The sequence below is a fragment of the Haliotis asinina genome, chromosome 1 (assembly GCF_037392515.1).
Source record: "Haliotis asinina isolate JCU_RB_2024 chromosome 1, JCU_Hal_asi_v2, whole genome shotgun sequence".
NCBI classification, from domain to species: Eukaryota; Metazoa; Mollusca; class Gastropoda; order Lepetellida; family Haliotidae; genus Haliotis; species Haliotis asinina.
Window position 1 is genome coordinate 101,402,498 of NC_090280.1, and position 23,626 is coordinate 101,426,123.

Below are 23,626 nucleotides of genomic sequence, written 5' to 3' on the forward strand. Positions count from 1 at the left end.
CACATTACGTGCTGCATACACCGATGAGAGGATGAATATCAAAATTGTTACCAATAAATACCTAGCTATATACCTCATTTTACCTATGTCATTGCTGAATTTCGATTTACAGCCACAGAAAATAGAAAGATGCCCCTCATATCTTTGGTAAACGTGCGCTGTCCGGACCTCGTACCCTAGGAGTATCACAATTCTTGTTCAAGCCCTAAAGTTATTTCAGTTCAAAACCTGGAATTTGCTGACCTTTATACCGTTTATTTCAACATATGAGCTTTGATGATAAATTCTGTAATATTGTCACTTCAGAACTGGATGTTTATTTATTCATTCATTTATATTTATTTATGTATTCCCTCATTAAATATGTTCCCTTGTCAGATCTGTTTTAAATTTTCGAAGTATGTTTGCCTCTACAAATTGTGGAAGGGTTGGTAATGTCTACAGATTGATTTCCATTGGGAAAAGCACCATGTCTTGACAGACTCAAAGTTCATCAGTGTGAATCCTCGCACTTAACATGTCTCTTTATCGCTTTTGGTTTTGGTCCTTTGCCCTCCAAGTTTCAATCCAGACTGGTGTTTCGATATGATATCATTATTCATAAAGAAATTGTAAACGTGCTTGAATATACACATTTCAAATAATATAGCCAAAGTGCAAGATAGAGCAAATGGCCTATAATTGAGAATGTTTCAAGGAAACATGAGTAGGTCGAGCTCAAAAAAAGCTAAAGCCTTTAACAATGTATTACTGATATTATCTAAACACAGCAGGATATCATAAACTTCCCGTAATTCCTTTTCAGTCGCACTGGTCAAAAGACACTACACACACTGGTCACAACACACGACTTCCACAGGTCTGATGGACTACGTGTCACAAATTCAGCGCAGGACATTTCGTTCGAGTTCATCACCCCCGTGTAGACTCAGCAGGCCAACCTCTGTAGATACATCAATACTTGGATTGTGTAGGATTTCAGTCCAGTCAGCGAGGAACAGTCTCCGCGCTGCAGGCATGAGACGACTAGCTCGATTCATCATTGTGACTGATCGGTATCGAGATAGGGTAATCATGTGGGCCGCCATCTCTGATACCGACAGAACAGACTTGATGCCGACAATAGCAATGGCACAGCGTTACACGCGACCATCACTTGTCCTTCCCATTATGCAGTAAGACTGACCACAGCCTTTCTCAAGGACCACGACATCCAAGTACTGCCATGATCCTCAAGGTCTAAGATCCAGATCTAAACCACATCAAACATTTATTGGATTGTCTTACTATGGTTAAATCATAGTCATTTTATGGACGCTTCTTTTATTATCATGCTTACTAAGGTTGATAATGGAAGTTGGAATGCTTGATAGAAATGTACTTTACGCTACTGCAGGAGAGAGCGTCTCTCGCTTGTCTATCGTTTCCACTTAATTACAATTCACGGACTCAGAAGATAGCGTTATTCCCGTGTTCAACGTCTGCGATGCAAGCAGCAACAACAGCAGCAGCAGTCAAAGGATATCTAACACTTTCACAGTCACAGGACATCTGACAGCACGCTCACAGGACATCTAACAGTTACCACAGTCACAGGACATCTAACAGTTACCACAGTCACAGGACATCTAACAGTTACCACAGTCATAGGACATCTAACAATTAGTACAGGCACAGGACATCTAACAGTTACCACAGTCACAGGACATCTACCAGTTAGCACAGTCATAGGACATCTAACAACTAGCACAGACACAGGACATCCAACAGTTACCACAGTCACAGGACATCTAACAATTAGCACAGACACAGGGCATCTAACAGTTAGCACAGTCGCAGGACATCTGACAGCACAGTCACAGGACATCTAACAATTAGCACAGGCACAGGGCATCTAACAGCACAGTCACAGGGCATCTAACAGATAGCACAGTCACAGGACATCTTACAGTTACCACAGTCACAGGGCATCTAACAGTTAGCACAGTCACAGGGCATCTAACAGTTACCACAGTCACAGGACATCTACCAGTTAGCACAGTCACAGGACATGTAACAGCTACCACAGTCACAAGACATCTAACAATTAGCACAGTCACAGGACATCTAACGGTTACCACAGTCACAGGACATCTAACAGCTACCACAGTCACAGGACATCTAACAGTTACCACAGTCACAGGACATCTAACAATTAGTACAGTCACAGGACATCTGACAGCACAGTCACAGGACATCTAACAACTAGCACAGGCACAGGGCATCTAACAGCACACTCACAGAGCATCTAACAGATAGCACAGTCACAGGACATCTAACAGTTACCACAGTCACAGGGCATCGAACAGTTAGCACAGTCACAGGACATCTAACAGTTACCACAGTCACAGGACATCGAACAATTAGCACAGTCACAGGACATCTGACAGCACAGTGACAGGGCATCTGAGAATTAGCACAGGCACAGGGCATCTAACAGTTACCACAGTCACAGGACATCTAACAATTAGCACAGTCACAGGACATCTGACAGCACAGTCACAGGACATCTAACAATTAGTACAGGCACAGGACATCTAACAATTAGCACAGGCACAGGACATCTAACAGCTACCACAGTCACAAGACATCTAACAATTAGCACAGTCACAGGACATCCAACAATTAGCACAGGCACAGGGCATCTAACGGTTACCACAGTCATAGGATATCTAACAGCTACCACAGTCACAGGACATCTAACAGTTACCACAGTCACAGGACATCTAACAATTAGTACAGTCACAGGACATCTGACAGCACAGTCACAGGACATCTAACAATTAGCACAGGCACAGGGCATCTAACAGCACACTCACAGAGCATCTAACAGATAGCACAGTCACAGGAAATCTAACAGTTAGCACAGTCACAGGACATCTGACAGCACAGTCACAGGACATCTAACAATTAGTACAGGCACAGGACATCTAACAATTAGCACAGTCACAGGACATCTAACAGTTACCACAGTCACAGGACATCTAACAGTTAGCACAGTCACTGGGCATCTAACAGTTACCACAGTCACAGGACATCTAACAATTAGCACAGTCACAGGGCATCTAACAGTTACCACAGTCACAGGACATCAAACAGTTACCACAGTCACAGGACATCTAACAGTTACCACAGTCACACGGCATCTAACAGTTACCACAGTCGCAGGACATCTGACAGCACAGTCACAGGACATCTAACAATTAGCACAGGCACAGGGCATCTAACAGTTAGCACAGTCACTTGACATCTAACAGTTACCACAGTGACAGGACATTTAACAGCACAGTCACAGGACATCTAACAATTAGCACAGGCACAGGACATCTAACAGTTAGCACAGGCACAGGACATCTAACAGTTAGCACAGTCACAGGACATCTAACAGTTAGCACAGTCACTTGACATCTAACAGTTTCCACAGTCACAGGACATCTGACAGCACAGTCACAGGACATCTAACAATTAGCACAGTCACAGGACATCTAACAGTTACCACAGTCACAGGACATCTAACAGTTAGCACAGTCACAGGACATCTAACAGTTACCACAGTCACTTGACATCTAACAGTTACCACAGTCACAGGACATCTGACAGCACAGTCACAGGACATCTAACAATTAGTACAGGCACAGGACATCTAAGAATTAGCACAGGCACAGGACATCTTACAGTTACCACAGTCAAAGGACATCTAACAGTTATCACAGTCACTGGGCATCTAACAGTTAGCACAGTCACAGGACATCTAACAGTTAGCACAGTCACAGGGCATCTAACAGTTACCACAGTCACAGGACATCTAACAGTTACCACAGTCACAGGACATCTAACAGTTACCACAGTCACAGGACATCTAACAGTTACCACAGTCACAGGACATCTAACAGTTACCACAGTCACAGGACATTTAACAGCACAGTCACAGGACATCTAACAATTAGCACAGGCACAGGACATCTAACAGTTTGCACAGTCACAGGACATCTAACAGTTAGCACAGTCACTTGACATCTAACAGTTACCACAGTCACAGGACATTTAACAGCACAGTCACAGGACATCTAACAATTAGCACAGGCACAGGACATCTAACAGTTAGCACAGGCACATGACATCTAACAGTTAGCACAGTCACAGGGCATGTAACAGTTAGCACAGTCACACGATACCTAGCACTTAGCATAGGTACATGGCATCTGACAGGACAGTCAGAGGTCACCTAACAATAACCAAGGGCAGATATCGCCACAATGTTAGCGCATCTAGCAACTGCAATCACTTCATACTATCTACCATCCTACATGCCGATATCACGTGTCCTCAAAAGAACAAAATGGTTCCAATGCATCTTTATTTATAGAACTGTAACCGGATAGTGGTTATAGAAAATCCTTTGAATAGGAAATAAAGGTATAAGGCTCGTTCGGGTCTCAGGCACACACATACCTACAAACACACAAAGACACATACACCTACAAACACAGAGACACACAGACACACACACCTACAAACCCACAGACAGACACACCTACAAACACACACAGACACACACACATACCTACAAACACACACAGGGACTCACACACACACACACACCTTCAAACACACATCGACAAACACACACAGGCACACAAACCCACCTACAAACACACACAGACGCACATACACACACCACTACAAAAACACCTACAAACACACACAGGCACACATACCTACAAACACACACAGACACACCACTACAAAAACACCTACAAACACACTCGGAGACACAGACACACACGCCTACAAACATACACAGAAACACACACCTACAAACACACAGAAACACAGAGACACACACACCTACTAACAAACAGACACACACACACCTACAAACACAGAGACACACAGACACACACACCTACAAACACAGAGACACACAGACACACACACCTAAAAACACAAACAGAAGCACACAGACACACACCTTGAAACACACACACACATACACACACAGAAACACACACACACACTTATTTCCAGTACACACAGATACACTCACACCTACAAACACACACAGGGACACACACACACACAAACACACACAGGGACACACACACACACACACCTACGCACACACACGTACAAACAGACACACCCCTACAAAAACACTCAGAGACACAGACACACATGCCTACAAATACAAACACAGAAACACACAAACTAACAAACACACAGAGACACAGACACCTACACCTACAAACACACACAGGCACACACACACCTACAAACACACACCGACGCACACAGGCACACACACCAATACAAACACACACAGGCACACGCACACCTACAAGCACAAACAGAAGCACACAGACAAACACCTTGAAACACACACACACACACACACACACACACACGCTTATTTCCAGTATGTGCAGTTGTTAGCCCGTATGGGTGTGTAAAGGACAAAAGCACAATATATGTGAGTATGATGGTGTTGGTGGTCTTGGTCAAGAGAAGTGTTCCGCTTGTAGCTCGACGGCACGTCTCTTGCATCTGAAACGAAGTCGAACATTAAACCACATTTGCTCAATCCATACCAACTACAGCCTATATGTGTAGCAAGTGATGATTACCTCACATCCACACCCTCGCTGCGTGTCATCAGAAGATAGTTATTTACGACATATTTAAGCTAAGTGACCATTCTAATTATAAAAAGAAACATTCCCCGACACGTGTCTTAGATATGCACGAGACATAAGCATGTTGCTTATTAGGACCCTGTGTGTGGCATCACTGGAAAGTATTTTAGATGCAAGCAATAGCGGACAAATTTCAGAAATGTTCGCGCAAATAACAACATCCTTTGAGGCGCCTGTAAAATATCCGTTGCCACAAACTCGAGAAACTGGACGCCATCAGCACCACCACGGTCTGCAAAGACAAACCCAACAGTTCATACGAGCAAATGATTTCACTCTCATTTACCAAATACAATGTTTGTCATTTATAATACATTTGTCGTGTATACATGACAATCTACACACATGAAGTATGATGTATTACCAACTAACAGACCATGGCAACAAATTACTCTCCAGCAATCGGCAGTAGCTTAAGACATTAATAGTTGAGTTGGGTTGAGTTGGGTTGAGTAGGGTTTTACGTTACATTGGCATCCCAGCCATATAGTGACGAGATTAAGTTGGCAACCATTACCACTTTAAGTGCATGGTCCAAAAGAGTTTGGTTTTCATTTCACCACCATTTAAAAACAGAACATGCCATAGCATCGAATACAAACGTGTGCAGTTTGTAATACTCCCTATGAAACTACACATTGCGTAAGACGTGAATAAAACCTCTTTACTTAGGAACTATCTAACCAGCAAACAAGGAACTATTTACCTGTGTGCAGGTAGCATGACAGAAACTAACGTCGAATCAGTTGTTAAGTGAGTGTAGTTCTCAGGATGGAGTGAAAGAGTGAGTGAGTTTAGTCGTCACAGTGTGTGAAACCCATCTATCCTGGAAGATTGCAGGAATATTGCTAAAAGCAAATTCAAACTCATTCACATGCTACAAAAATACTAACGTTTGAACCAATATCGTACTGCTATCGTGTACCTACATCGTACTGCTGGTGTGTACCTACATCGTACGGCAAGTGTGTGTACCTACATCGTACTGTTATTGTGCACCTACATCGTACTCCAAGTGTGTACCTACATCGTACTGCAAGTGTGTACTTATATCGTACTGCTATTGTGTACCTACATCGTACTGCTATTGTGTACCTACATCTTACTGCCCCTGTGCATCTACATCGTACTGCAAGTGTGTACCTACATCGTACAGCTACTATGTACCTACACCGTACTGCAAGTGTGTACCTACATCGTACTGCAAGTGTTTACCTACATCGTACTGCCAGTGTGTACCTACATCGTACTACTAGTGTGTACCTACATCGTACTGCACGTGTCTACCTATATTGTACTGCTGGTTTGTACCTATATCGTACTGCAAGTGTGTACCTACATCGTACTGCTAGTGTGTACCTACATCTCAATGCCCCTGTACATCTACATCCTACTGCAAGAGTGTACCTACATCGTACTGCAAGTGTGTACCTATATCGTACTGCCAGTGTTTACCTACATCGTACTGCCAGTGTGTACCTACATCGTACTACTAGTGTGTACCTACATCGTACTGCACGTGTCTACCTATATTGTACTGCTGGTTTGTACCTATATCGTACTGCAAGTGTGTACCTACATCGTACTGCTAGTGTGTACCTACATCTCAATGCCCCTGTACATCTACATCCTACTGCAAGAGTGTACCTACATCGTACTGCAAGTGTGTACCTATATCGTACTGCCAGTGTTTACCTACATCGTACTGCAAGTGTGTACCTATATCGTACTGCTATTGTGTACCTACATCTCAATGCCCCTGTACATCTACATCGTACTGCAAGAGTGTACCTACATCGTACTGCAAGTTTGTACCTAAATCGTACTGCCAGTGTGTACCTATATCGTACTGCTAGTGTGTACCTACATCCTAATGCTAGTGTCTACCTACATCCTACTGCAAGTGTGTACCTATATCGTACTGCAAGTGTGCACCTATATCGTACTGCAACTGTGTACCTACATCGCACTGTAAGTGTGTACCTACATCGTACTGCCAGTGTGTACCTACATCGTACTGCAAGCGTGTACCTATATCGTACTGCTGGTGTGTACCTACATCGTACTGCAAGTGTCGACCTACATCGTACTGCTATTGTGTACCTACATTGCAGTTCCCCTCTGTATCTACATCGTACTGCTAGTGTGTACCTATATCGTACTGCAAGTGTTTACCTATATCGTACTGCTAGTGTGTACCTATATCGTACTGAAAGTGTGTACCTACATCGTACTACTAGTGTGTACCTACATCGTACTGCACGTGTCTACCTATATTGTACTGCTGGTTTGTACCTACATCGTACTGCAAGTGTGTACCTACATCGTACTGCTATTGTGTACCTACATCTCAATGCCCCTGTACATCTACATCGTACTGCAAGAGTGTACCTACATCGTACTGCAAGTTTGTACCTATATCATACTGCCAGTGTGTACCTATATCGTACTGCTAGTGTGTACCTACATCGTAATGCTAGTGTGTACCTACATCCTAATGCTAGTGTCTACCTACATCGTACTGCAAGTGTGTACCTATATCGTACTGCAAGTGTGCACCTACATCGAACTGCAACTGTGTACCTACATCGCACTGTAAGTGTGTACCTACATCGTACTGCCAGTGTGTACCTACATCGCACTGCAAGCGTGTACCTATATCGTACTGCTGGTGTGTACCTACATCGTACTGCAAGTGTCGACCTATATCGTACTGCTATTGTGTACCTACATTGCAGTTCCCCTCTGCATCTACATCGTACTGCTAGTGTGTACCTACATCGTACTGCTAGTGTGTACCTATATCGTACTGCTCTTGTCTACCTACATCGTACTGCCAGTGTGTACCTACATCGTACTGCAAGCGTGTACCTACATCGTACTGCAAGTGTCCACCTATGTCGTACTGCTATTGTGTACCTACATTGTAGTTCCCCTGTGTATCTACATCGTACTGCTAGTGTGTACCTATATGGTACGGCAAGTGTGTACCTATATCGTACTGCTGGTGTGTAACTACATCGTACTGCAAGTGTGTACCTACATCGGTCTGCTAGTGTCTAAATACATCGTACTGCTAGTGTGTACCTATATCGTACTGCAAGTGTGTACCTACATCGTACTGCTAGTGTGTACCTATATCGTACTGCTAGTGTCTAAATATATCGTACTGCTAGTGTGTACCTATATCGTACTGCAAGTGTGTACCTACATCGTACTGCAAGTGTGTACCTATATGGTACTCCAAGTGTGTACCTATATCGTCCTGCTAGTGTGTACCTACATCGTACTGCAAGTGTGTACCTATATCGTACTGCAAGAGTGTGTACCTATATCGTACTGCTAGTGTCTAAATATATCGTACTGCAAGTGTGTACCTATATGGTACTGCAAGTGTGTACCTACATCGTACTGCAAGTGTGTACCTATATGGTACTGCAAGTGTGTACCTATATCGTACTGCTGGTGTGTACCTACATCGTACTGCAAGTGTGTACCTACATCGCACTGCTAGTGTGTACATACATCGTACTGCTAGTGTGTACCTACATCGTACTGCTAGTGTCTAAATACATCGTACTGCTAGTGTGTACCTATGCCGTACTGCAAGTGTGTACCTATATCGTACTGCTAGTGTGTAAATACATAGCACTGCTAGTGTCTAAATATATCGTACTGCTAGTGTGTACCTACATCGTACTGCAAGTGTCTACCTACATCGTACTGCAAGTGTGTACCTACATCGTAGTGCAAGTGTGTACCTATATCGTACTGCAAGTGTGTACCTACACCATACTGCTAGTGTGTACCTACATCGCAAGGCTAGTGTGTACCTATATGGTATTGCTGGTGTGTACCTACATCGTACTGCTACTGTGTACCTACATGGTACTGCTGGTGTGTACCTATATCGTACTGCTAGTGTGTACCTAAATCGTACTGCAAGTGTGTACCTATATGGTACTGCAAGTGTGTACCTACATCGTAGTGCAAGTGTGCACCTACATCGTACTGCAAGTGTCGACCTACACCATACTGCTAGTGTGTACCTATATCGTACTGCTAGTGTCTACCTACATCGTACTGCTATTGCGTACCTACATCGTACTGCAAGTGTGTACCTACATCGCACTGCTAGTGTGTACCTACATCGTACTGCTAGCGTGTACCTATATGGTGCTGCTAGTGTGTACCTACATCGTACTACTAGTGTGTACCTATATGGTACTGCTGGTGTGTACCTATATCGTACTGCTAGTGTGTACCTATATCGTACTGCAAGTGTGTACCTATGTGGTACTGCAAGTGTGTACCTACATCGTACTGCAAGTGTGTACCTATATGGTACTGCAAGTGTGTACCTATATCGTACTGCTGGTGTGTACCTACATCGTACTGCAAGTGTGTACCTACATCGCACTGGTAGTGTATACATATATCGTATTGCTAGTGTGTACCTACATCGTACTGCTAGTGTCTAAATACATCGTACTGCTAGTGTGTACCTATATCGTACTGCAAGTGTGTACCTATATCGTACTGCTAGTGTGTACCTATATCGTACTGCTAGTGTCTAAATATATCGTACTGATAGTGTGTACCTATATCGTACTGCAAGTGTATACCTACATCGTACTGCTAGTGTGTACCTACATCGTACTGCTAGTGTCTAAATACATCGTACTGCTAGTGTGTACCTATATCGTACTACTGGTGCATACTTATATCGTACTGCAAGTGGGTACCTAAATCGTACTGCTACTGTGTACCTACATCGGACTGCAAGTGTCTAAATATATCGTACTGCTAGTGTGTACCTATATCGTACTGCAAGTGTCTACCTATATCGTACTGCTAGTGTCTACCTACATCGTACTGCTAGTGTCTAAATACATCGAACTGCCAGTGTGTGCCTACATCGTACTGCTGGTGTGTACTTATGTCGTACTGCAAGTGGGTACCTATATCGTACTGCTAGTGTGTACCTACATCGTACTGCTAGTGTCTAAATACATCGTACTGCTAGTGTGTACCTATATCGTACTGCTGGTGTGTACTTATATCGTACTGCAAGTGGGTACCTAAATCGATCTGCTACTGTGTACCTACATCGTACTGCTAGTGTCTAAATATATCGTGCTGCTAGTGTGTACCTATATCGTACTGCAAGTGTCTACCTATATCGTACTGCTAGTGTCTACCTACATCGTACTGCTAGTGTCTAAATACATCGTACTGCTAGTGTGTGTCTACATCGTACTGCTGTTGTGTACTTACATCGTACTGCAAGTGGGTACCTATATCGCACTGCTAGTGTCTACCTACATCGTACTGCTAGTGTCTAAATACATCGAACTGCCAGTGTGTGCCTACATCGTACTGCTGGTGTGTACTTATGTCGTACTGCAAGTGGGTACCTATATCGTACTGCTAGTGTGTACCTACATCGTACTGCTAGTGTCTAAATACATCGTACTGCTAGTGTGTACCTATATCGTACTGCTGGTGTGTACTTATATCGTACTGCAAGTGGGTACCTAAATCGTTCTGCTACTGTGTACCTACATCGTACTGCTAGTTTCTAAATATATCGTGCTGCTAGTGTGTACCTATATCGTACTGCAAGTGTCTACCTATATCGTACTGCTAGTGTCTACCTACATCGTACTGCTAGTGTCTAAATACATCGTACTGCCAGTGTGTGCCTACATCGTACTGCTGTTGTGTACTTACATCGTACTGCAAGTGGGTACCTACATCGTACTGCTAGTGTCTAAATACATCGTACTGCTAGTGTGTACCTACATCGTACTGCAAGTGTGTATCTATATCGTACTTCTATTGTGTACCTACATCGTACTGCCCCTGTGTATCTACATCGTATTGCTAGTGTCTACCTATATCGTACTGCACCTGTGTACCTATATCGTTCTGCTAGTGTGTACCTACATCGTACTGCAAGTGTCTACCTACATCGTACTGCAAGTGTGTACCTACATCGTAGTGCAAGTGTGTACCTATATCGTACTGCAAGTGTGTACCTACACCATACTGCTAGTGTGTACCTACATCGCAAGGCTAGTGTGTACCTATATGGTATTGCTGGTGTGTACCTACATCGTACTGCTCGTTTGTACCTACATGGTACTGCTGGTGTGTACCTATATCGTACTGCTAGTGTGTACCTAAATCGTACTGCAAGTGTGTACCTATATGGTACTGCAAGTGTGTACCTACATCGTACTGCAAGTGTGTACCTATATGGTACTGCAAGTGTGTACCTACATCGTACTGCTGGTGCGTACCTACATCGTACTGCAAGTGTGTACCTGCATCACACTGCAAGTGTGTACCTACATCATGCTGCTATGGTGTACCTATATCGTAGTGCAAGTGTCTACCTATATCGTACTGCTGGTTTGTAACTACATCGTACTGCAAGTGTGTACTTACATCGTACTGCTATTGCGTACCTACATCGTACTGCCAGTGTGTACCTATATCATACTGCTAGTGTGTACCTACATCGTACTGCCAGTATGTACCTACATCGTAATGCTAGTGTCTACCTACATCGTACTGCAAGTGTGTACCTATATTTCGTACTGCAACTGTGTACCTACATCGTACTGACAGTGTGTACCTACATCGTACTGCCAGTGTGTACCTACATCGTACTGCAAGTGTGTACCTACATCGCACTGCAAGTGTCTACCTACATCGTACTGCCAGTGTATACCTACATCGTATTGCAAGCGTGTTCCTATATCGTACTGCAAGTGTCCACCTATGTCGTACTGCTATTGTGTACCTACATTGTTGTTCCCCTGTGTATCTACATCGTCCTGCTAGTGTGTACCTACATCGTACTGCAAGTGTGAAAATATGTCGTACAGCAACTGTGTACCTACATCGTACTGCAAGTGTGTACCTACATCGGATTGCTAGTGTGCACCTACATCGTACTGCTATTGTCTACCTATATCGTACTGCAAGTGTGTACCTACGTCGTACTGCTAGTGTGTACCTATATGGTACTGCTGGTGTGTACCTACATCGTACTGCTGGTTTGTAACTACATCGTACTGCAAGTGTGTACCTACATCGAACTGCTATTGCGTACCTACATCGTACTGCCAGTGTGTACCTACATCGTACTGCTAATGTGTACCTACATCTTACTGCCAGTGTGTACCTACATCGTACTGCAAGTGTGTACCTATATCGTACTGCAAGTGTCGACCTACATCGTACTGCAAGTGTCGACCTATGTCGTACTGCAAGTGTGTACCTACATCGTACTGCTAGTGTGTACCTGTATCGTACTGCAAGTGTGTACCTATATCATACTGCAAGTGTTTACCTATATCGTGCTGAGAGTGTTTACCTACATCGTACTGCAAGTGTGTACCTATATCGTACTGCAAGTGTCTACCTATATCCTACTGCTGCTGTGTACCTACATCGTACTGCAAGTGTTTACCTATTTCGTACTGCAAGTGTTTACCTATATCGTACTGCAAGTGTGTATCTACATCGTACTGCTAGTGTGTACCTATTTCGTACTGCAAGTGTGTATCTACATCGTACTGCAAGTGTGTACCTATATCGTACTGCAAGTGTGTAACTATATTGTACTTCTATTGTGTACCTACATCGTCCTGCCCCTGTGTATCTACATCGTATTGCTAGTGTCTACCTATATCGTACTGCACGTGTGTACCTATATCGTTCTGCTAGTGTGTACCTATATCGTGCTTCAAGTGTCTACCTATATCGTCCTGCTATTGTGTACCTACTTCGTACTGCTAGTGTCTACCTACATCGTACTGCTAGTGTGTACCTACATCGTACTGCTATCGTGTACCTATATGGTACTGCTGGTGTGTACCTACATCGTACTGCTAGTGTGTACCTATATGGTACTGCTGGTGTGTACCTATATCGTACTGCTAGTGTGTACCTATATCGTACTGCAAGTGTGTACCTATATCGTACTGCAAGTGTGTACCTACATCGTACTGCAAGTGTTTACCTATATGGTACTGCAAGTGTGTACCTATATCGTACTGGTGCTGTGTACCTACATCGTACTGCTGGTGCGTACCTACATCGCACTGCTAGTGTGTACATATATCGTACTGCTAGTGTGTACCTACATCGTACTGCTAGTGTGTACCTGTATCGTACTGCAAGTGTGTACCTATATCATACTGCAAGTGTTTACCTATATCGTGCTGAGAGTGTTTACCTACATCGTACTGCAAGTGTGTACCTATATCGTACTGCAAGTGTCTACCTATATCCTTCTGCTGCTGTGTACCTACATCGTACTGCAAGTGTTTACCTATTTCGTACTGCAAGTGTTTACCTATATCGTACTGCAAGTGTGTATCTACATCGTACTGCTAGTGTGTACCTATTTCGTACTGCAAGTGTGTATCTACATCGTACTGCAAGTGTGTACCTATATCGTACTGCAAGTGTGTAACTATATTGTACTTCTATTGTGTACCTACATCGTCCTGCCCCTGTGTATCTACATCGTATTGCTAGTGTCTACCTATATCGTACTGCACGTGTGTACCTATATCGTTCTGCTAGTGTGTACCTATATCGTGCTGCAAGTGTCTACCTATATCGTCCTGCTATTGTGTACCTACTTCGTACTGCTAGTGTCTACCTACATCGTACTGCTAGTGTGTACCTACATCGTACTGCTATCGTGTACCTATATGGTACTGCTGGTGTGTACCTACATCGTACTGCTAGTGTGTACCTATATGGTACTGCTGGTGTGTACCTACATCGTACTGCAAGTGTGTACCTATATTTCGTACTGCAACTGTGTACCTACATCGTACTGACAGTGTGTACCTACATCGTACTGCCAGTGTGTACCTACATCGTACTGCAAGTGTGTACCTACATCGTACTGCCAGTGTATACCTACATCGTATTGCAAGCGTGTTCCTATATCGTACTGCAAGTGTGTACCTACATCGTACTGCAAGTGTGTAGCTACATCGTACTGCAAGTGTCTACCTACATCGTACTGCCAGTGTATACCTACATCGTATTGCAAGCGTGTTCCTATATCGTACTGCAAGTGTCCACCTATGTCGTACTGCTATTGTGTACCTACATTGTTGTTCCCCTGTGTATCTACATCGTCCTGCTAGTGTGTACCTACATCGTACTGCAAGTGTGAAAATATGTCGTACAGCAACTGTGTACCTACATCGTACTGCAAGTGTGTACCTACATCGGATTGCTAGTGTGCACCTATATCGTACTGCTATTGTCTACCTATATCGTACTGCAAGTGTGTACCTACGTCGTACTGCTAGTGTGTACCTATATGGTACTGCTGGTGTGTACCTACATCGTACTGCTGGTTTGTAACTACATCGTACTGCAAGTGTGTACCTACATCGAACTGCTATTGCGTACCTACATCGTACTGCCAGTGTGTACCTATATCGTACTGCTAATGTGTACCTACATCTTACTGCCAGTGTGTACCTACATCGTACTGCAAGTGTGTACCTATATCGTACTGCAAGTGTCGACCTACATCGTACTGCAAGTGTCGACCTATGTCGTACTGCAAGTGTGTACCTACATCGTGCTGCTAGTGTGTACCTGTATCGTACTGCAAGTGTGTACCTATATCATACTGCAAGTGTTTACCTATATCGTGCTGAGAGTGTTTACCTACATCGTACTGCAAGTGTGTACCTACATCGTACTGCAAGTGTGTACCTACATCGTACTGCTAGTGTGTACCTACATCGTACTGCTAGTGTCTAAATACATCGTACTGCTAGTGTGTACCTATATCGTACTACTGGTGCATACTTATATCGTACTGCAAGTGGGTACCTAAATCGTACTGCTACTGTGTACCTACATCGGACTGCAAGTGTCTAAATATATCGTACTGCTAGTGTGTACCTATATCGTACTGCAAGTGTCTACCTATATCGTACTGCTAGTGTCTACCTACATCGTACTGCTAGTGTCTAAATACATCGAACTGCCAGTGTGTGCCTACATCGTACTGCTGGTGTGTACTTATGTCGTACTGCAAGTGGGTACCTATATCGTACTGCTAGTGTGTACCTACATCGTACTGCTAGTGTCTAAATACATCGTACTGCTAGAGTGTACCTATATCGTACTGCTGGTGTGTACTTATATCGTACTGCAAGTGGGTACCTAAATCGATCTGCTACTGTGTACCTACATCGTACTGCTAGTGTCTAAATATATCGTGCTGCTAGTGTGTACCTATATCGTACTGCAAGTGTCTACCTATATCGTACTGCTAGTGTCTACCTACATCGTACTGCTAGTGTCTAAATACATCGTACTGCTAGTGTGTGTCTACATCGTACTGCTGTTGTGTACTTACATCGTACTGCAAGTGGGTACCTATATCGCACTGCTAGTGTCTACCTACATCGTACTGCTAGTGTCTAAATACATCGAACTGCCAGTGTGTGCCTACATCGTACTGCTGGTGTGTACTTATGTCGTACTGCAAGTGGGTACCTATATCGTACTGCTAGTGTGTACCTACATCGTACTGCTAGTGTCTAAATACATCGTACTGCTAGTGTGTACCTATATCGTACTGCTGGTGTGTACTTATATCGTACTGCAAGTGGGTACCTAAATCGTTCTGCTACTGTGTACCTACATCGTACTGCTAGTTTCTAAATATATCGTGCTGCTAGTGTGTACCTATATCGTACTGCAAGTGTCTACCTATATCGTACTGCTAGTGTCTACCTACATCGTACTGCTAGTGTCTAAATACATCGTACTGCCAGTGTGTGCCTACATCGTACTGCTGTTGTGTACTTACATCGTACTGCAAGTGGGTACCTACATCGTACTGCTAGTGTCTAAATACATCGTACTGCTAGTGTGTACCTACATCGTACTGCAAGTGTGTATCTATATCGTACTTCTATTGTGTACCTACATCGTACTGCCCCTGTGTATCTACATCGTATTGCTAGTGTCTACCTATATCGTACTGCACCTGTGTACCTATATCGTTCTGCTAGTGTGTACCTACATCGTACTGCAAGTGTCTACCTACATCGTACTGCAAGTGTGTACCTACATCGTAGTGCAAGTGTGTACCTATATCGTACTGCAAGTGTGTACCTACACCATACTGCTAGTGTGTACCTACATCGCAAGGCTAGTGTGTACCTATATGGTATTGCTGGTGTGTACCTACATCGTACTGCTCGTTTGTACCTACATGGTACTGCTGGTGTGTACCTATATCGTACTGCTAGTGTGTACCTAAATCGTACTGCAAGTGTGTACCTATATGGTACTGCAAGTGTGTACCTACATCGTACTGCAAGTGTGTACCTATATGGTACTGCAAGTGTGTACCTACATCGTACTGCTGGTGCGTACCTACATCGTACTGCAAGTGTGTACCTGCATCACACTGCAAGTGTGTACCTACATCATGCTGCTATGGTGTACCTATATCGTAGTGCAAGTGTCTACCTATATCGTACTGCTGGTTTGTAACTACATCGTACTGCAAGTGTGTACTTACATCGTACTGCTATTGCGTACCTACATCGTACTGCCAGTGTGTACCTATATCATACTGCTAGTGTGTACCTACATCGTACTGCCAGTATGTACCTACATCGTAATGCTAGTGTCTACCTACATCGTACTGCAAGTGTGTACCTATATTTCGTACTGCAACTGTGTACCTACATCGTACTGACAGTGTGTACCTACATCGTACTGCCAGTGTGTACCTACATCGTACTGCAAGTGTGTACCTACATCGCACTGCAAGTGTCTACCTACATCGTACTGCCAGTGTATACCTACATCGTATTGCAAGCGTGTTCCTATATCGTACTGCAAGTGTCCACCTATGTCGTACTGCTATTGTGTACCTACATTGTTGTTCCCCTGTGTATCTACATCGTCCTGCTAGTGTGTACCTACATCGTACTGCAAGTGTGAAAATATGTCGTACAGCAACTGTGTACCTACATCGTACTGCAAGTGTGTACCTACATCGGATTGCTAGTGTGCACCTATATCGTACTGCTATTGTCTACCTATATCGTACTGCAAGTGTGTACCTACGTCGTACTGCTAGTGTGTACCTATATGGTACTGCTGGTGTGTACCTACATCGTACTGCTGGTTTGTAACTACATCGTACTGCAAGTGTGTACCTACATCGAACTGCTATTGCGTACCTACATCGTACTGCCAGTGTGTACCTACATCGTACTGCTAATGTGTACCTACATCTTACTGCCAGTGTGTACCTACATCGTACTGCAAGTGTGTACCTATATCGTACTGCAAGTGTCGACCTACATCGTACTGCAAGTGTCGACCTATGTCGTACTGCAAGTGTGTACCTACATCGTACTGCTAGTGTGTACCTGTATCGTACTGCAAGTGTGTACCTATATCATACTGCAAGTGTTTACCTATATCGTGCTGAGAGTGTTTACCTACATCGTACTGCAAGTGTGTACCTATATCGTACTGCAAGTGTCTACCTATATCCTACTGCTGCTGTGTACCTACATCGTACTGCAAGTGTTTACCTATTTCGTACTGCAAGTGTTTACCTATATCGTACTGCAAGTGTGTATCTACATCGTACTGCTAGTGTGTACCTATTTCGTACTGCAAGTGTGTATCTACATCGTACTGCAAGTGTGTACCTATATCGTACTGCAAGTGTGTAACTATATTGTACTTCTATTGTGTACCTACATCGTCCTGCCCCTGTGTATCTACATCGTATTGCTAGTGTCTACCTATATCGTACTGCACGTGTGTACCTATATCGTTCTGCTAGTGTGTACCTATATCGTGCTTCAAGTGTCTACCTATATCGTCCTGCTATTGTGTACCTACTTCGTACTGCTAGTGTCTACCTACATCGTACTGCTAGTGTGTACCTACATCGTACTGCTATCGTGTACCTATATGGTACTGCTGGTGTGTACCTACATCGTACTGCTAGTGTGTACCTATATGGTACTGCTGGTGTGTACCTATATCGTACTGCTAGTGTGTACCTACATCGTACTGCAAGTGTGTACCTATATCGTACTGCAAGTGTGTACCTACATCGTACTGCAAGTGTTTACCTATATGGTACTGCAAGTGTGTACCTATATCGTACTGGTGCTGTGTACCTACATCGTACTGCTGGTGCGTACCTACATCGCACTGCTAGTGTGTACATATATCGTACTGCTAGTGTGTACCTACATCGTACTGCTAGTGTGTACCTGTATCGTACTGCAAGTGTGTACCTATATCATACTGCAAGTGTTTACCTATATCGTGCTGAGAGTGTTTACCTACATCGTACTGCAAGTGTGTACCTATATCGTACTGCAAGTGTCTACCTATATCCTTCTGCTGCTGTGTACCTACATCGTACTGCAAGTGTTTACCTATTTCGTACTGCAAGTGTTTACCTATATCGTACTGCAAGTGTGTATCTACATCGTACTGCTAGTGTGTACCTATTTCGTACTGCAAGTGTGTATCTACATCGTACTGCAAGTGTGTACCTATATCGTACTGCAAGTGTGTAACTATATTGTACTTCTATTGTGTACCTACATCGTCCTGCCCCTGTGTATCTACATCGTATTGCTAGTGTCTACCTATATCGTACTGCACGTGTGTACCTATATCGTTCTGCTAGTGTGTACCTATATCGTGCTGCAAGTGTCTACCTATATCGTCCTGCTATTGTGTACCTACTTCGTACTGCTAGTGTCTACCTACATCGTACTGCTAGTGTGTACCTACATCGTACTGCTATCGTGTACCTATATGGTACTGCTGGTGTGTACCTACATCGTACTGCTAGTGTGTACCTATATGGTACTGCTGGTGTGTACCTACATCGTACTGCAAGTGTGTACCTATATTTCGTACTGCAACTGTGTACCTACATCGTACTGACAGTGTGTACCTACATCGTACTGCCAGTGTGTACCTACATCGTACTGCAAGTGTGTACCTACATCGTACTGCCAGTGTATACCTACATCGTATTGCAAGCGTGTTCCTATATCGTACTGCAAGTGTGTACCTACATCGTACTGCAAGTGTGTAGCTACATCGTACTGCAAGTGTCTACCTACATCGTACTGCCAGTGTATACCTACATCGTATTGCAAGCGTGTTCCTATATCGTACTGCAAGTGTCCACCTATGTCGTACTGCTATTGTGTACCTACATTGTTGTTCCCCTGTGTATCTACATCGTCCTGCTAGTGTGTACCTACATCGTACTGCAAGTGTGAAAATATGTCGTACAGCAACTGTGTACCTACATCGTACTGCAAGTGTGTACCTACATCGGATTGCTAGTGTGCACCTATATCGTACTGCTATTGTCTACCTATATCGTACTGCAAGTGTGTACCTACGTCGTACTGCTAGTGTGTACCTATATGGTACTGCTGGTGTGTACCTACATCGTACTGCTGGTTTGTAACTACATCGTACTGCAAGTGTGTACCTACATCGAACTGCTATTGCGTACCTACATCGTACTGCCAGTGTGTACCTATATCGTACTGCTAATGTGTACCTACATCTTACTGCCAGTGTGTACCTACATCGTACTGCAAGTGTGTACCTATATCGTACTGCAAGTGTCGACCTACATCGTACTGCAAGTGTCGACCTATGTCGTACTGCAAGTGTGTACCTACATCGTGCTGCTAGTGTGTACCTGTATCGTACTGCAAGTGTGTACCTATATCATACTGCAAGTGTTTACCTATATCGTGCTGAGAGTGTTTACCTACATCGTACTGCAAGTGTGTACCTATATCGTACTGCAAGTGTCTACCTATATCCTACTGCTGCTGTGTACCTACATCGTACTGCAAGTGTTTACCTATTTCGTACTGCAAGTGTTTACCTATATCGTACTGCAAGTGTGTATCTACATCGTACTGCTAGTGTGTACCTATTTCGTACTGCAAGTGTGTATCTACATCGTACTGCAAGTGTGTACCTATATCGTACTGCAAGTGTGTAACTATATTGTACTTCTATTGTGTACCTACATCGTCCTGCCCCTGTGTATCTACATCGTATTGCTAGTGTCTACCTATATCGTACTGCACGTGTGTACCTATATCGTTCTGCTAGTGTGTACCTATATCGTGCTGCAAGTGTCTACCTATATCGTCCTGCTATTGTGTACCTACTTCGTACTGCTAGTGTCTACCTACATCGTACTGCTAGTGTGTACCTACATCGTACTGCTATCGTGTACCTATATGGTACTGCTGGTGTGTACCTACATCGTACTGCTAGTGTGTACCTATATGGTACTGCTGGTGTGTACCTATATCGTACTGCTAGTGTGTACCTATATCGTACTGCAAGTGTGTACCTATATCGTACTGCAAGTGTGTACCTACATCGTACTGCAAGTGTTTACCTATATGGTACTGCAAGTGTGTACCTATATCGTACTGGTGCTGTGTACCTACATCGTACTGCTGGTGCGTACCTACATCGCACTGCTAGTGTGTACATATATCGTACTGCTAGTGTGTACCTACATCGTACTGCTAGTGTCTAAATACATGGTCCTGCTAGTGTGTACCTATATCGTACTGCAAGTGTGTACCTATATCGTACTGCTAGTGTGTACCTATATCGTCCTTCTAGTGTCTAAATATATCGTACTGCTAGTGTGTACCTATATCGTACTGCAAGTGTCTACCTACATCGTACTGCTAGTGTGTACCTACATCGTACTGCTAGTGTCTAAATACATCGTACTGCTAGTGTGTACCTATATCGTACTGCTGGTGTCTACTTTTATCGTACTGCAAGTGGGTACCTACATCGTACTGCTACTGTGTACCTACATCGTACTGCTAGTGTCTAGATATATCGTACTGCTAGTGTGTACCTATATCGTACTGCAAGTGTCTACCTATATCGTACTTCTAGTGTGTACCTACATCGTACTGCTAGTGTGTACCTACATCGTACTGCCAGTGTGTGCCTACATCGTACTGCTGGTGTGTACTTATCTCGTACTGCAAGTGGGTACCTATATCGTACTGCTACTGTGTACCTACATCGTACTGCTAGTGTCTAAATACATCGTACTGCTAGTGTGTACCTATGTCGTACTGCAAGTGTGTAACTATATCGTACTTCTATTGTGTACCTACATCGTACTGCCCCTGTGTATCTACATCGTTTTGCTAGTGTCTACCTACATCGTACTGCACGTGTGTACCTATATCGTTTTGCTAGTGTGTACCTACATCGTACTGCAAGTGTCTACCTATATCGTACTGCTAATGTGTACCTACATCGTACTGGAAGTGTCTACCTATATCGTACTGCTATTGTGTACCTACATCGTACTGCAAGTGTCTACCTATATCGTACTGCTATTGTGTACCTACATCGTACTGCAAGTGTCTACCTATATCGTACTGCTATTGTGTACCTACATCGTACTGCAAGTGTGTACCTATATCGTACTGCTTGTGAGTACCTACATCGTACTGCAAGTGTCAACCTACATCGTACTGCAAGTGTCAACCTACATCGTACTGCAAGTGTCTACCTACATCGTACTGCTAGTGTCTACCTACATCGTGCTGCTAGTGTGTACCTACATCGTACTGCCCGTGTGTACCTATGTCGTACTGCTGGTGTCTAATTACATCGTACTGCTAGTGTCTACCTACATCGTACTGCCCGTGTGTACCTATATCGTACTGCTGGTGTGTACCTACATCGTACTGCTAGTGTCTACCTACATCGCACTGCTAGTGTCTACCTACAACGTACTGCTGATGTCTACCTACATCGTACTGCCCGTGTGTACCTATATCGTACTGCTAGTGTCTACCTACACCGTACTGCCCGTGTGTACCTATGCCGTACAGCTAATGTGTACCTACACCAAACCTAATGAAGTAGGGTGGACGCCGAGCTGAACGGACGTGTTGCTTTGGGCTCACACAGCCAGAGGTTATGTAACCTTATGTACAACCGCATGTACAGAAGGGTGCGTACTTCTTACTGACGATAGTCTACCCCACGAGCACGTGCCAGACGCGGAAAGTACTGCCAGCAGGAGATACAAGCCAACTTTAACCCAAGACAACACATCTAATCAACATAAGAAACATCAGCAATCAAGATCTGTACGGTTTGACAACCAGTGGAAACGATCCTTCACGGGTGTGGCTAAATACAAAAACAGGAGACTCGTGATGTCATATGTAAAAGCAGACGAATCTTCTGATATTGTGAAAGATGCTATCGTTGACTACGTCAAAGAACGGGGCGTGACCATTACGAATATAACCCTCCTGCGACACTGGGAAGGCTCTAACCCAACCTATACCATTCGTATTGCAGTCCCTGTACAGTGTGCCAAGATAATATTGGACGACGACACCATTCTGACAAGAGAACGTGAACTGCAGAGAATGGGTTCCCCGGAATACATGGTACTCAAGTGCTTAACACAGCGAGACTGAGTATTGACCATGATGGCTCATCTTGTAACTCTGATCATCAATGTATGTACACTGATGACCCTACTTAACCTAGCGACATGGAACATTCGTGGTATTACATACATAACGACGCCGGGTCACCATTACAATGTCCATCCACTGAAGACGAAATCCATTATACAGTAAAACGACTTATAGTACGAAAGTCGCCTGGACCCGGTTGTATCAACGCGTAATTATGTAATCATTAATTGCACACTAATCATTGATTAAATTCTTAATGTTTGATTAGTTAATGAAGTGTTTAAATACGGTTGTATAAACCCTTATTTT